Source organism: Triturus cristatus, chromosome 7 (genome assembly GCF_964204655.1).
Source record: "Triturus cristatus chromosome 7, aTriCri1.1, whole genome shotgun sequence".
In the NCBI taxonomy this organism is placed as follows: domain Eukaryota; kingdom Metazoa; phylum Chordata; class Amphibia; order Caudata; family Salamandridae; genus Triturus; species Triturus cristatus.
Genome location: NC_140590.1, coordinates 1,275,973,494 through 1,275,988,351, shown reverse-complemented (window position 1 = coordinate 1,275,988,351; position 14,858 = coordinate 1,275,973,494).

The window sequence follows — 14,858 nt, the reverse complement described above, 5'->3', positions numbered from 1 at the left end:
CAGCAGCGTCTGCCAATCACACCGCCTGCAGACGCCGCGCCAGCCCCTCCAGTCCTCAAATGGCGGCCACAGCAGCGCGGACCCAGGTCACCTCGAATAGCCGCCGTCGCTCCTGCCCCTACCAGGGGCGATTCCCCAGTCGCGCCGCCATCAGCATGCAACCAGTGCCAAGGGGCGCTGAGGCTCCAATCTCCCCTCCACGCCACCGGGCACGGCTGCCGATTCCCCACAGAGGGGCCGCCGGGCCGCAGCCAGGGCTGGGCAGGCCCACACGTCACACAGGGCACCGCCGCTCCCCGAAAGAGGGACCACCAGAGTCAGCAGGCAAGTGGTCCACACGTAGGAGGGGCAGAGCAGGAGCGGATGGGCATCAGGGGGCTAGATGTTCCATGCGATGATCGGTGGCACCGGAGAGACAGAGAAACACGTCTCACTCAGCCGCCATCTTAGCCACGCCTCCTAAACTCAGGTTTTTGACCAAGGTTTATAGGCACCTATGTCATCCCTTCATGTGATGCTTGCTCTGTTTGATCATAGGTGTCAAATCTATAATGCCACCCATCATCATCCCGTCAAAGGGGCACCTCCACAGGCCCCAGGATATTGCGTCATAGATTTGGATCTTTGTGGCACACTATTGCGGCATTTCTGTAGTGACATTTATGCAGTATGTAGCCCTAAATACATTTATAATCAAAACTCTAACCTGCATACTAGATTAGCCTCCTGTGCTGCAGTCTACATGCACTCAATGTAGAACACCTTGAACCAAGGTTCAAGCAATGGAAGCACACTGCCGCAACATCAAGCCAAGAATAAATCGAAGTAAGAAAAATATTACCCATTTTTTTCTAAAGTCTTGAAGTGGGAGCAGCACCCAACACTTACTTGCACCTAAGAACTCATTTTTGAACAAAGATAGTTAAGGCATAACAATTTGTTGTTGCCTATTAAAGATATATAGGTTTGTGCGGAGGCATAATAAATGGTGTTCCCTCAGAATGAGAATGTGAGGTGCTAAAGAGACTGTCCCAGGACTGCTGGTGTACCTGCATTGAGCCTATGGTTCAGCAGTCATCCAGCAGCCTCCTTATTTGTAGTCCGAATTCAGAGTAAAATGTGGACTGCTGTCCTTAGTGTGCTTTCTTACTGGTGAACACTGTCGTAAACATGCGCCTTTTGTTCCTGTATACCTTTGTAAAATCAATAAGTATTAGTACAAAATTAATTCTACCTGTAATTAATAAGAACACAAAAGGAAGTACCAAGTGTATTGCTGATTTTATATGAATCAGTGTGGAATTCATTTTGTACTAATACCTGTTGGGACATTGTTGCAGATATCATTGATTACCCCAATCTCAACTGGGTCTACGGGTTCCCCTGTGGGTTGTTTGGTTGAAAAAACAATCAAACATTTTTTCATTTTTTTGAGTGAGGTACTAAGAGGAGGATTATGGGCTGAATGAGTCCTGGATCCCTGCTGACAAACACTGTGTTGAGCACGGTCCATGGGCACCTTTCAGAAACTGTTCAGAGCCTCACTGCGAGCCAGAAACTTGCAGTTTGAAGTAACAGACGTAAACTGGAAATTAAAAGAATATGACCCATGACGGGGATAAAAGTGACGGCACGAATAAAAAAACACCCAATGGCACTTAATAATTTGCCCACAGAATATGGCGTGCAGCTGACTAATTAACAGGCCGGACAGGTGTTTGGGTTTTATCTGTCCAACATATTCCAGCACGTCACAGAAATATGTTGCGTATGTAAGAATAAGAAAACAACAAGCATGGCGCCCGAGAAGCTCAAGCCTGGTTCTGGCTCAGCTCAAGGTCCTCTTGGAACCTTGAGCACAAAACGATCCAAGCTTTCCCAGGCGGGGGTGTGGCCTAGTGGCTATAGCTGCTGACCCTACCATGTTGGGGAACCAGGTTCGCAACAGGCTGTGCTCAACTCACATCCTGTGAATCAAGTGCAAATCACTTCATCTCCCTTTGCTGGAAATGAAATAACATCGTCTGAGACTTGTGTGAAGAGCTATTGTGTCCTTGGGACACATTGGCTCTGTGAAGAACTGGGGGAAAAGTGGCTTTTGCCTGCCCTCCCCTCTCCACCCCCCAATACACCGCGTATGTCAAAAATTAAAGATAGAGCATTAATCTTTGATATGAGAAAGAGGTACCGATCTAGTGTCTGAATTGCAGTGTGAAACGATAAATTCTGGTAACAATCCTGGCTAGCCCACTTTACCAAATAATGTGATCCTAGGCAAATGCTTGAATTTACTGAGCCGCCTTTTTCTTTATTATCACATATGAGAACGCCTTATAATATGTGATTTCAGGATGTATGCTATACAAAAACTTCTCGTAGTTGATTTATCAGCTTGGAATGTTTCTCCATGCAGGGAAACAGAACACTGCGGCCTCAGCCACGTGTGTTCCAACATCGCAAGCGTAACCACGCTTGCCTTAACCACGCATATGCGTGGTCTAGTTGCTAGCTGCAGCTCAGCGGAATAGGAAAGATCGGGACGAGGCGGTGAGGTGAGTGGGGTTTTGGGGGGGGGGGGTAGGTTGTAGGGGTTGGGGTAGTTTTCAGGGCTGGAGGTCAGAGTTTTAGGGCTCAGGGGACGGGGGTAGTTTGTTTGGGTTGGGGGTAGTTTTGCGGGGTCTGGAGTTTTAGGACAGGAAAGGGGCAGTTGTCCTGGGGCATGGGCTAGGTGGGGGCAGATTTTAGGGGGTGGGGCTGGTTTTAGTGCTCAGGGAGGGGGGCTGCGGTTGGAGTCGTTTTTAGGGGGCTGAGTTTTGAGGCTCAGCGCAGGGGACAGGAAAGGGGCAGTTTGCAGGTCGAGGGGGAAGATGAGCTCGGGCAGGGGGAAGTAGGGGTAGGTTTTAGGGGGTGGGGGCTGGTTCTTGTGCTCATGGAGGGGGGCTGTGGTCTGAGTAGTTTTTATGGGCTGGTGGGGTTGAGTGTTCAGATTCAGGATAGGGAAGTTTATAGGGCTGGAGCAGGTAAAATAGACCGCTCAAGGCAGAGGGGCAGGAGCGTGATCTTTATCACACATTTATCACACATGTCCCTCTACCAATCATGTCTTTACCACGAAATTGCATGGTAAAGACACGGTCATGGTTAAGACCCCTTGGTTCAGGCATGCGTTGTTCCATCACACAACCCTCCATGTATAATGCTAATCGAGGCGCCATATAAAGGGTGCACATGACAATTGACTTGCTTCTTACTTCACTAATGGCATTGTTGTCAGGCCAGAGAGGAAGCAATGTCTCTAAGTTCGTGTTTAAAGACGATCGCTTTTAATAAATGCTTCTCAGTATAGTGATATAATTGTATGCACTAAGATCAAAAAAAGCTTCAGCATGTTAAATAAATACACTTTTTGAATTTTGAACAGACATTAGCATATTTTTACATGATGGCTGTTGCACGATTTACATGCCAAATATTAGCACAGCTTGGCTCGGGTCATGAATGGGCTTTTTACAACCAAGCCAGACACCTGGCTCGAATCTCCCAGTTAATTTGTTAGCTCACCCACCTCTGTGGCGTCCTCGCGTTTACCTACATTCCTGTTTCAGTTCTAATCGCGAAAGTGGCGGAAAGACAGCGGCATGGTAAGGTTACTGTCGTGGCAGAGCCGGTCTTTGCTAGGATAGCGCCCTGGGCGTGGGCGGAGAGACATGTGGTCCCTTGCTGATGGTAGTGATTTTTTTTTTGTAAACATGTTTTTATTGCAGAAATAAGAGTAAGGCATCCGTGATGTCAACCTTTCACCACATGATATCTCGGAGCACACCCATCTTCGTAACATAGCACACAGCCAATCAGCCCACATCCCGGAGGCCGGGCGGCATACCAGTACATAAACTCTGAGCATCATAGCGATCAGTTCACAAAGTGGCAGGTCAACGGCCCAATTTAATAACTGCTTTTTTACCCACCCGCCTCAGTCCCCAACATTCCGTCCTAACTGCTCTCATCCGGACTCTACTTCAACACCCCAATAACTCCCCCCCCCCACCCTCCCCTCCCCCCCAACTACTGCTGATGTGGGCCCTGGTTGTGGGGTCTAACGCAATTATTCTCCAGCTCTCGGTTGTGACATGCAATCTCACCGGCCTCGTGGAACCCCGCCCTCCGGACCATCGTGCTCTGTGCTCTCCAGCCGGTAGTCCTTCAGAGCCTGTACTATCATCTCCCATGCCCTCACCCATTCCAATCCTTTCTCATCCCCTGCCCTGGTCGCCTGTCGCCTCCGAAGCATACTCTCACAGTTGCTGATGGTAGTGATGAGGAAGCAGAAGGTCCCTCCCTTTCGTCTTCACTGGTCCTCACCTGGATGAGCAGGGACTGGCTCCTAAACACAAACATCCCCGGACCTCACCCAGATAGCTGAGCTGCCTCCCGCAGATGATGTTTTTGTTGGTGTGTGCCAGCAGGGGTCAGAGGGTGAAGGGAGGGCAAGGAACCTCCTTCCTAAAGGGGTGTTAAAAACATCTCCCGCCATATGATGCTGAAGGACTAAAACCACTTTAAACTGTCAGGCAGAAACGAAGGGGCAGGGACGGCCAAGGATGGAGCTAGATGAGAAGGGGCTGCTGTTGGTATAACCGTATCTGATCTAGGATTTGCTATAGCGCTGGGACGCTCTAGGGTAGCCATGCGCTCTATAAATGTCCTTTCAATTCAATTCAATTCAATTCACCTTAATGCACACAGCTCCATGCGCCCCTCAGAATAGCGGCGCTCTAGGTCTGGGCCCAGCTTGCCCCTGCTAAAGCCCGGCTCTGCCTCTTGGCTTAGACATATGCATTATTGTACAGTAAGAAAAAGAAAAGTAGACGGTCATCCTTACTGTTCCGTGGCTCTCAAGTGTAACCCTCTCTCTTGCCGGACTTGAAAAGGAGGACTTCATTTGTAGGGCAATTTGGTTCTCTTACGGCCCACTACACTTTTTGCTTCTTACACATGATGACTTTATTTTGGAAACGAGGCCTGTCGCTCTCGACAATGAGTCCCTTTGATTAGATACTTCAATAACAGCCCCCCTTCAGTTGTACTAGGCGGCTCAGACGAAAACATTCCACGCTGCTACACATGCACGGGTACCTTATGACATGCAGAAAGCACAGCTAGGTAAAGAGCCTTGGAAAACCAACACGGACGGAAACAGTAAAAAAACACAGAACCAGGGAGACTGTTCATTGTATGCGGCGTTTGTATTAGAAATTGAGGTCCCCCACCTGCTTCGCTCTAATATAGTGAACTGCGGAATTGTATAAGTTGGGAGCTCTTCTCTATGTGCCTGTAAAAGTGTAATCTTTGCACTACTCAAGGAAATGATGGACGGAGTATTGGGATCTCCAGCAAAAGTCTTTATTCTGCTGCAACAGTCTCTTCCTCCAGTGAAGATGCGACCGCAACTCCAACAGAAGCGCTCCGATTCTCACTGGAAAAGCACACAGCCACAGGCCCACCGCCAATTATAAACGTTTACAAAGAGTACTTATCTGCTCAGAAGCAGCAAACAAAAGAGGAAGAAGATGGCAAGATTATATGGGACCTTAATGCTATATTACTATTGAGCGTTCGGAGTTCTATTCTGAAGTTTTATCTTTGAAGTGTTGCTGCTCCGAAGTGGTAAATAAAAGTAATATGCATAATGCTAGCCTCCTGTCTTGCTATAAAATCACAATTCTCTATGCAGTTAACCTATGAGATTTGACATTCTCACTGGACAAGCACACAGCCAAGGGTGCACAGTCAATTATAAACATGTTTACAACTGTAATATGATGGCATGTGGCCACATGCCATCATAGAATGTGAACATGCAATACATTCAAGAGAAAATAAATCCTTTGAACACACGGCCCCAACAGCGCTGGGATGCCTGGCCTTCACCATGGAGGTGCCCAGGAGTGGACACCTCACATGGAAAGCCAGGAAGGGTTCCTTCAGCGGTATGAATACAGCGCTGAGATACCCGTAGTGGTGATCAGCGCTATATAAGAAACCATACATTTACATTTACTACAAACTGGGACCAGCGAGCCAATCGTAATTGAGTCTCGCCCCCTTAAACAGGGCTTGGTCTTTTATACATTTCATCATTCATAGAGATACATTAAAAAAATGCTGAATCACTGCATAGGTGAGACTTTATACAACGCGGAGCTTAACCAAAAACAGGTGTGCTCTGCGAGTTTCGAATAGTGAAACAAACAGATATTTGCTTTCTCACCCACACCTTCCTCGGTACTTGCCTATCAACAGAAGCTTGAATATAGACATAGAGTGGGTGACACATTTGTCCCCGTCTAGTGGAATTATCCTTTTTGCGTAGACAACATATTGAGCTATAAAAATGCACTCTTTCATGACCATGATCCCGGGAAAACATGTTCTCTACCCCCCTTAATTCTTCTTCTTCCTGGTCTTGGTACTTCACCTTTAATTGTGTAGGGCTGTATGCAGGTCTGATGGATCCTTCTTCGTCTGAGTCTTCTGTTTCCAGTAGAGACTGTGGTGGATAAGGTGAGACCTTACTTGATGAGGTGTGTTTTAACATGAGTGTCATTAAAATACCCCTTTTCCGAAATTAGGGTAATGTTAGAGGTTTTTAGTTTTGTTAAAACATCTGTTCTAGTCGAAGGAATGGTTGTCGTTTACTGGGTTGTTGTCGATGCAGTGGCAGATGACATTGCCTTGGATAATGTCATTGACTGAATTGTACCGGACACTGTCGATGGGTTTTTGTCAACAAAAGGGTTCTCGTTAATGGGGTTGTTCATATTTTTGTCGACCCGATTACCGTCAATGGGCCGCTTTAGATATAGCAGATGCCAGTGTTTTTGACTTTGTCGACAATAGTTTCATCTGTAGTAAGAAGGTAAGAGTCTGTTTTGTTGATGGCTTCATGAATACCTTCTTTTTAGGAGTGGCTGGCTCATAAGAAGGCTTAAGAGGCGAACAAGATGGCATTGTTCCAATCAGAACCACCACCTCTGAGGCTGGGCCATTCTCTCTTGTGGTCTTTTTATAAGCCTTTTTAGTGGATCCTCACAGATTGAAGATTTTTCCCCAAATGTTGTCTTTGAAGGTCAGACAGAGTGTGAATGTGTCCTTTTTCCTGATATTTTTGTAGAGCCCTCATCTTCTTGATCAGAGGTATGAACATCTCCACATTTCGATTCTCTGAAGAGCTATAATAGTCTAGCCTCTCTATCTTTAAGAGTCTTGGTAGAAAATGTTCTACAGACCTTGCAGTCCTTAGCCCTCTGGACAGGATGAAAGCAATATACTGTGGGTGTCCTCAGAGCGAAGCCTGTATTGGCCACAAGTCCCACATGTTCTTAACAATATTGCTGTGAATAGGCTACTGTTGTATTTTTTTTTTTAATGATCGCTATTGACTTTTGAGAAGAGATCAGCAGTAACAAGGCTTTACGTCAGTCATAACACAGACAGTTTAAATATCCCATCAATAAGATCATATAAACATGCTTAGCATCCCTCCACCCAGCTCTTGTGCCAATTATCCCAGTTGAGGTAATACATTGCAGAACACAAAGGCTATACAGGCACTGATAGTACAGTGTAGTGACCCATCCCTCAGTTATGCTCGACCCCATTTGGTCGATCAGTGGATATCTCTGTAGAAGGACCTTTCAGGTCTGCTCGCATGGCCACCCATCATCATTGCGGACATGCTTTATTCAGATTTCTGCTATTGCCCGTTCAGAGACAGCTCTGAGCCAGTCTACATATCTAAGGGGTACAACACTCAACAATATTTTTTGCTATTAAGCGTTTTGCTAATGTTAGACTGAACAGAGCTAATTTCCTGCTAAGTTTCCTACTGGGGGGGATTAGACCCAGTATCACTTGTCATATTTCCAACGGTATCTGCCACCCAGCAGCTCTAGTTAGGTTTTTCTGGACCAACCGCCGAGAGGGCTGTGCACTCCCAGATCATGTGTATAAAATCCAATGTCATGCTTCTGCACCGGCGACATGTATCGGAACATGCAGGGTAGATAGTATGCAAGATTTTTGGGGAGAGAAGTTTAGTGCATAAAATTAAATTGAATAAGTCTAAACCTAGCCTTTGAGCTGGCAGTGCCAACCCCTTTATAAATATGCATCCAGTCCTTCCCCGTTATTGGTTCCGCTAGCAACCCTTCCCATTTGGTCTGAATTGAGAGATGAACCTCCGGGAGGTCCTTGCACAGCACCTTGTAGATGTGAAATCAGCCGCCGGTACCCCACCATCCCCAATAAAGTGATTAAGATGTTAGAGCTGGGTGGGGCATTTAGAAAGCTAGGCCAAATTTCCGTGCTGTGGCAGAGATTTTGGGTATTGCAAGAATTGACCTGTGCCAAGAAAGGACTCCACAGCAATGGCATTCCGGATAAAGCATCCTTCTGGGTAAAAATCCCCCCGAGTGTTACATCCCCCATCTTTCCATCTTTGGATTGACATACACTCCACTATCCTGTGAAAAGGTTGCTGAATCCAGAGCGGTACATCCGGGGCATAAGCAGTGTGACGGATCTCCCTGTAGACTACTTTTGTATGTTGTTAGACCTGGCATCTTTGGCGTTTTTTCCCTCAGTTTTCTGCTTCTGGCCTTCTGTTTTTGACAGTGTGCTGCATTTTGTTTCTTTACCACTACTAATCAATGCTAAAGTGCAGGTGCTCCCTGTGTAAATTGTGATTATGATTGGTTATCCCTAGTTGGCATATTTGATTTCCTGGTTAAGTCCCTAGTAAAGTGTGCCCTGTATGCCCAGGGCCTGTAATTCAAATGCTGCTTGTGGGCCTGCAGCACTGATTGTGCCACCCACATGAGTAGCCCTGCAACCATGTCTCAGACCTGCCACTGCAGTGTCTATGTATGCAGTTTTAAACTGCCATGTCGACCTTGCAAGTGCACCCACTTGCCAGGCCCAAACCTTCTCTTTTTTTAACATGTAAGGCAACCCTGAGTTAGGCCCACGGTAGCCACATGGGCAGAGGGCAGTGTATTTGAAAGGCAGGACATATACTGTTGTGTTTCACATGTCCTGATAGTGAAATACTGGCAGTTTTGTTTTTAACTATTGCAAAGACTGTCTCTCCCATAGGTTATCATTGGAGATGCCTAGTAACATCTTGCAAGTATCACTTCCTACTGGGAAGAGAGAGAGATTTGGGGTTTGCGTTTCCTGAACTCAGAATTTAAAAATATATCTTTTAGTGAAGTTTGTTGTTACATTGTGTGTTTGATAATGCCACTTTTACAAAGTGGGTATTTTCTTGCATTACCATTCTGTGTGTCTGCCTGAATGTGGAATCCATGTCTCGTTTAGACTGACAGTTGGGCTGTTTGTGCATTCACACTAGACAATTGCACAAAGGGAGCTGAGGTGTGCCCTGCATATCCTGATGGCCTATCACCGGGCTGATGAGTCTTCTTGAGCTAGAGTGGTGGGAGGAGTAGTCACGGACACCTAAATAGGCCAGTACCTGTCCTCACATAAAGCTGTCTCCACCCCCTTTCCCTTCCACGTCAGGGAAAGATTTTCCTTTGAAGTTTGCCTACTTCAAAGGCAGACACTGTTATATGTTTTGGACCTTTAACACTCAAATCAGAACACTCCTGGACTAAGATGAGCTTCTGCCAAGAAAAAGAGCTGGAGAAGCTGTAGGAGGGGAACTGACACTCTACCTGTTGCTGTGTTGTGCTGACCTACTGCTTCTGTGTTGGACAGTGAAAGGACTGGGCTTTGCTTTCTTCATCCTGTTTGCCAAGGTTCTCCCTGGGCTTGTGTGTGCTTGCCTCCTGTTGGAAGTCTCAGAGGGATCCACATCTTTTTGTCAGTACTGGGACTCTTCCTCTGTGGGTCCTGCGTTGCTAAGTGGTGCCAAAACAAATCCTGTGCCTTTGGAACCTGCACTGAATCTGTGGTCACTGCTCGTGAGAAGCACGACGCATCAACAGTGATGACACCGATTCATGCCGTCATCGACGCCGCTGCCTGCAACGTGGCTGAGGGCACCGCTTGTGAAGAGCACTACTCATCTCCCCGTCTCACATCTTAACCTCTGGTTTGCAGACCACAGCACCATTGACTCAAAATCCACCCAACGACGCACTGTGTCTGAGGGCACCATTTGCGGAAAGCACAACACATCACCCTGTCTCACATCGCAGCCCCGGGTCTACCAACGACAGCGCTCAGCCCTGACGCCATGCCGCTGCCTGCACCAAAGTCGTGGTCACCACTCATGAAGAGCACAACGCATTGACCCTGACAACATCGCCGCCTTTAGTCCCGCCGAACCCAGCACTCCTGACCTCGACATTGCGGAGATCGACCTGCGAGTTTTGTACAAATGCTTTACACTTTGCCTCTGAGATACACCTGACTGCTCATGCCAAGCAGGTTAGAGTCCTTCAATGTGCAGCAATTAATGCTAATCTGAAGAGACCGCAAGGTCCAGTTCAAAAGCCTCACCAAAAAGGATGAGCTAAAAAAGGCAGTGAGGGCCTGGGTAGCAGCCAGGAATGCCGGTGGGCACTTTGAGGAGCAAAACTTGCATGAGTATGTACTGATAATTCATGATCTGGCTGAAGGGAGGGCGCCGTTCCAAGGCAGGAAGCAGTGTACCATCTAAAGGTCTGTTCTCAGAGGAGCTGGGGGACAGGCATGAGGCCAGGAGCCATGCAATGGAGCTAAAAAGGCTCAAAATGCAGCATCAGGAGAAGCTCCAGTTGGAGCTAACCAGGCTAAAAATTAAGAGAAAAAGATAGTCTTGGATCAAGAAGTGAATTTAAGGGAGCTGGATTTAAAGTCCAAGTCCAGCATAGATGGTGACAGCGTTAATTCAGTCCAGTTGGAGCAAAAACTGCCCATCCCCAAATAGTTTGACACAGGATTATGAGAAGGAAATAGACATGCATCTGTGGTTTAAGGCTTATACATGCACCAGGTCCCTGGGAGAGATTGGAGGGTGGGTCTGTGGATGCATTCTCAGCAGAGGATCAGAATACTTTGTTGGCACTAGGGTCACCAGAATCACTTACCTACCCAGAGATGAATGGCCTTACTCCTGAGAGGTACAGGGTCACATTTAGGGAGAATAAGAAGCTGGAGTCCCACACATGGTTGGAGTGTGCTGAGCACTAGATGGCTGGGTGGAGGGCAGAGGGGTCACCGATTTTGAAGGGGGTTGCAATTTGATTGCATGGGGGCACTTGTCTAGTCTGTGTTTTCCACAGCTGCGCCAGCACCTGATTGACCGTAAGCTTACTGATCCCAGGAAGCTTGCTATGGAGGCGGACCGCTGGCTCAGCACCAGGGTCCAATAGAGGTTGTATGGGGAGATTCCACCAAGGGTGGGCAGGGTCACAACAGAAGAGTGGAGGACAAGGGTAAACAGCAGGAGTTCTCTAATGGGCCCCAAACTAGTCCTCAGGGTAATGATTCCCGTCCCTCAGGTGATAAGAACCCATGAAACTCCTCAGGGAAGATTGGAGAGAGGGTTCCCAGTAAATGTTATACTTGTAATCAGGAGGCTCACATGAGAGGGGACCCCAAGTGTCCCAAGTGGGCACATCCCCCCAACGGTGGGCAGACATGGGTGATAACTAGAGTAGCGCTTGGGGAAGAGTTGGTCCCAGGAGGGTGTGGGGACCCAGCTGAGATGACCCTTGTCTCACTAGGGGACAGCGAGATAGTCCAGAGAAACCTAATGCCTGATAACACTAAGAAGTACAGGCAGTGGGTGACCATCTATTAACAGAGGCTCTGAGAGACACAGGAGCCAGTGTGACCACTGTCAGGTGTCACCTGGTGTCTGAAGAGTTAGTAGTCCCTGATGTACTTCAGTAGACAACAGGAAGTGAACCTGTAAAGTGCCTCAGGTTCCCTTTGGGGGGGGTCCGCAGGTTCCTTGCGAGTACCTGTGAGCCCATCCATGCCTGTGGACTGTCTGCTGAGGAACAACCTGGAACATACAGCCCGAAGGAAGGTGGGGTTCAAGTCGCACTTGGAGACATTGGGATTGCCTGAGTGGGCATGCATGATCACACGGTCCATGGCAACCAAGGGGAATCAAGAGGACCTGGAGCCTGAAGCAGTGGCCCATGTGAGGAGCTGGGGGACAGGCATGAGGCCAGGAGCCATGCAATGGAGCTAAAAAGGCTCAAAATGCAGCATCAGGAGAAGCTCCAGTTGGAGCTGGCCAGGCTAAAAATTAAGAGAAAAAGATAGTCTTGGATCAAGAAGTGAATTTAAGGGAGCTGGATTTGAAGTCCAAGTCCAGCATAGATGGTGACAGCGTTAATTCAGTCCAGTTGGAGCAAAAACTGCCCATCCCCAAGAGTTTGACACAGGATTATGAGAAGGAGATAGACATGCATCTGTGGTTTAAGGCTTATACGTGCACCAGGTCCCTGGGAGGGATTGGAGGGTGGGTCTGTGGATACATTATCAGCAGAGGATCAGAATACTTTGTAATCAGGAGGCTCACATGAGAGGGGACCCCAAGTGTCCCAAGCGGGCACAGCCCCCCAACGATGGGCAGACATGGGTGATAACTAGAGTAGCGCTTGGGGAGGAGTTGGTCCCAGGAGGGTGTGGGGACCCAGCTGAGATGACCCTTGTCTCACTAGGGGACAGCGAGATAGTCCAGAGAAACCTAATGCCTGAAAACACTAAGAAGTACAGGCAGTGGGTGACCATCTATTAACAGAGGCTCTGAGAGACACAGGAGCCAGTGTGACCACTGTCAGGTGTCACCTGGTGTCTGAAGAGTAAGTAGTCCCTGATGTACTTCGGTAGACAACAGGAAGTGAACCTGTAAAGTGCCTCAGCTTCCCTTTGGGGGGGGGGGGGCGCAGGTTCCTTGCGAGTACCTGTGAGCCCATCCATGCCTGTGGACTGTCCGATGAGGAACATCCTGGAACATACAGCCCAAAGGAAGGTGGGGTTCAAGTCGCACTTGGAATCGTTGGGATTGCCTGAGTGGGCATGCATGATCACACGGTCCATGGCAACCAAGGGGAATCAAGAGGACCTGGAGCCTGAAGCAGTGGCCCATGTGTCTGGCAGGAAGGGCAAGGGGCGTGGGAAACCCGCTCCTGAAATTCCCACAGATTGTGCTTCAGAACCTTCCTATTGGGTTTGGCTCATGACGTGCCTTTGGCAGGACATTTGGTCAGGGCAAGACCTTTGCCACCCACTTTTACTGGCCCTAAATGCAAAGGCAGTCAGATGCATTTTGCAGGTCTTTTCAAATTTGCCAGACAAGTGGCAAGAGTGGGGAGAAGTGCGAGGCTCCCCTCCAACCGTTCCCTGTTGTGAGTACCCCTTGCAAACGGGTGGGCATCGACATTGTGGGGCCTCTGGATCCCAAGACAGACATGGGCAACAGGTTTATTCTGGTCATGGAGGACAATGCCACCCAATACCTGGAAGCTATTCTTCCCAGGACAGTGACGGCGCCTGTTGGGGCCCGGGCACCCATGACGATCTTTACCCATGTGGGTTCTCCCAAGGAGGTGGTATCTGATCAGGAGACCAATTTCATGTCGCTGTACATGAAAGCCATGTGGAAAGAGTGTGGGGTGAACTACAAATTTGCAATTCCTTACCACTCTCAAAGTAATGGGTTGGTTGAGAGAATAAATCGGACCCTGAAATGCATGACTGAGGTCTGTCAGAACCAATGAGGCGTAAGTGGGATGTCCTCTTGCCACGCCTTCTCTTTGCCTACAGGGAGGTACCGCAGAAATAGGTTGGCTTTAGCGCTTTTGAGCTGATGTATGGGCCCTCTGTCAGACCACCTGTCAGTTTGGTCGAGAAGGGTTGGGAGGAAGCTCCCAGGAAGCCCATCCAGAATGTATTCAGCTACATGCTGGCCTTCCGAAACCAGACAGCCAGATTCAGGAAATTCGCTCAGGTAAAGCAAGCCAGGAGGATATGAAACACTGTTATGACAAGAATGCCACTCTGGTTGAGTTTCAGCCTGGTCAGAAAGTGTGGTTGATGGAGCCGGTAAAGCCTTGTGATGTACAAGACAAGTCGTTGGCCCCTACGAGGTGAAGGAACGCAATAGTGAGGTCATCTACCTAGTGGATTTGTGAACTCCTAGGAACCCCTTAATTGTACTGCATGTGAACAGTCTCAAACCCCACTTTGAGAGGTCTGAGTTAACCATGCTCTTGGCTACTGATGATGGGATGGAAGAGAACCGCTCACCGACCTCCTGTCTGCAAAGGAGCAGGATGGGTCAGTGGAATGCGTGGTCCTCTCCCCTACACTGATCCTGGAGCAGCAGAATGACTAATGCCAGTTGCTGGGCCAGTTTGCCACTCTGTTTTCACTCACCCCAGGTGTCATCCATTGGTGCACTCACGATATTGACACAGGTACAGTCCACCTGTGAAGCACAAGATTTACAGGTTGAGAGACAGGCTAGCATCAACGAGGAGGTGTCCAAGATGTTAGCTCTGAGAGTGACTGAGCCCTCCAGCAGTCCTTGGTCCAGCCCAGTGGTCTTGGATTCCCAAAGCTGATGTGCCAGGTGCCACTCCAGAACTGCGGTTCTGTGTGGACTACTGGGGGCTCAATGCTGTCACTAAGACTGACGCACACCCCATCCCCCGAGCTGATGAGCTCATTGATCAGCTGGGACTGCTAAGCTCCTCAGTACGTTTGATCTAATATCTGGGTACTTGCAGATTGCCTTGACCGAGGGGGCACAGGAGAGGTCGGCGTTGTCCATGCCAGAGGGGCACTACCAGTTCCGGGTTATGCTCTTTGGTTTGAAGTACGCCCCT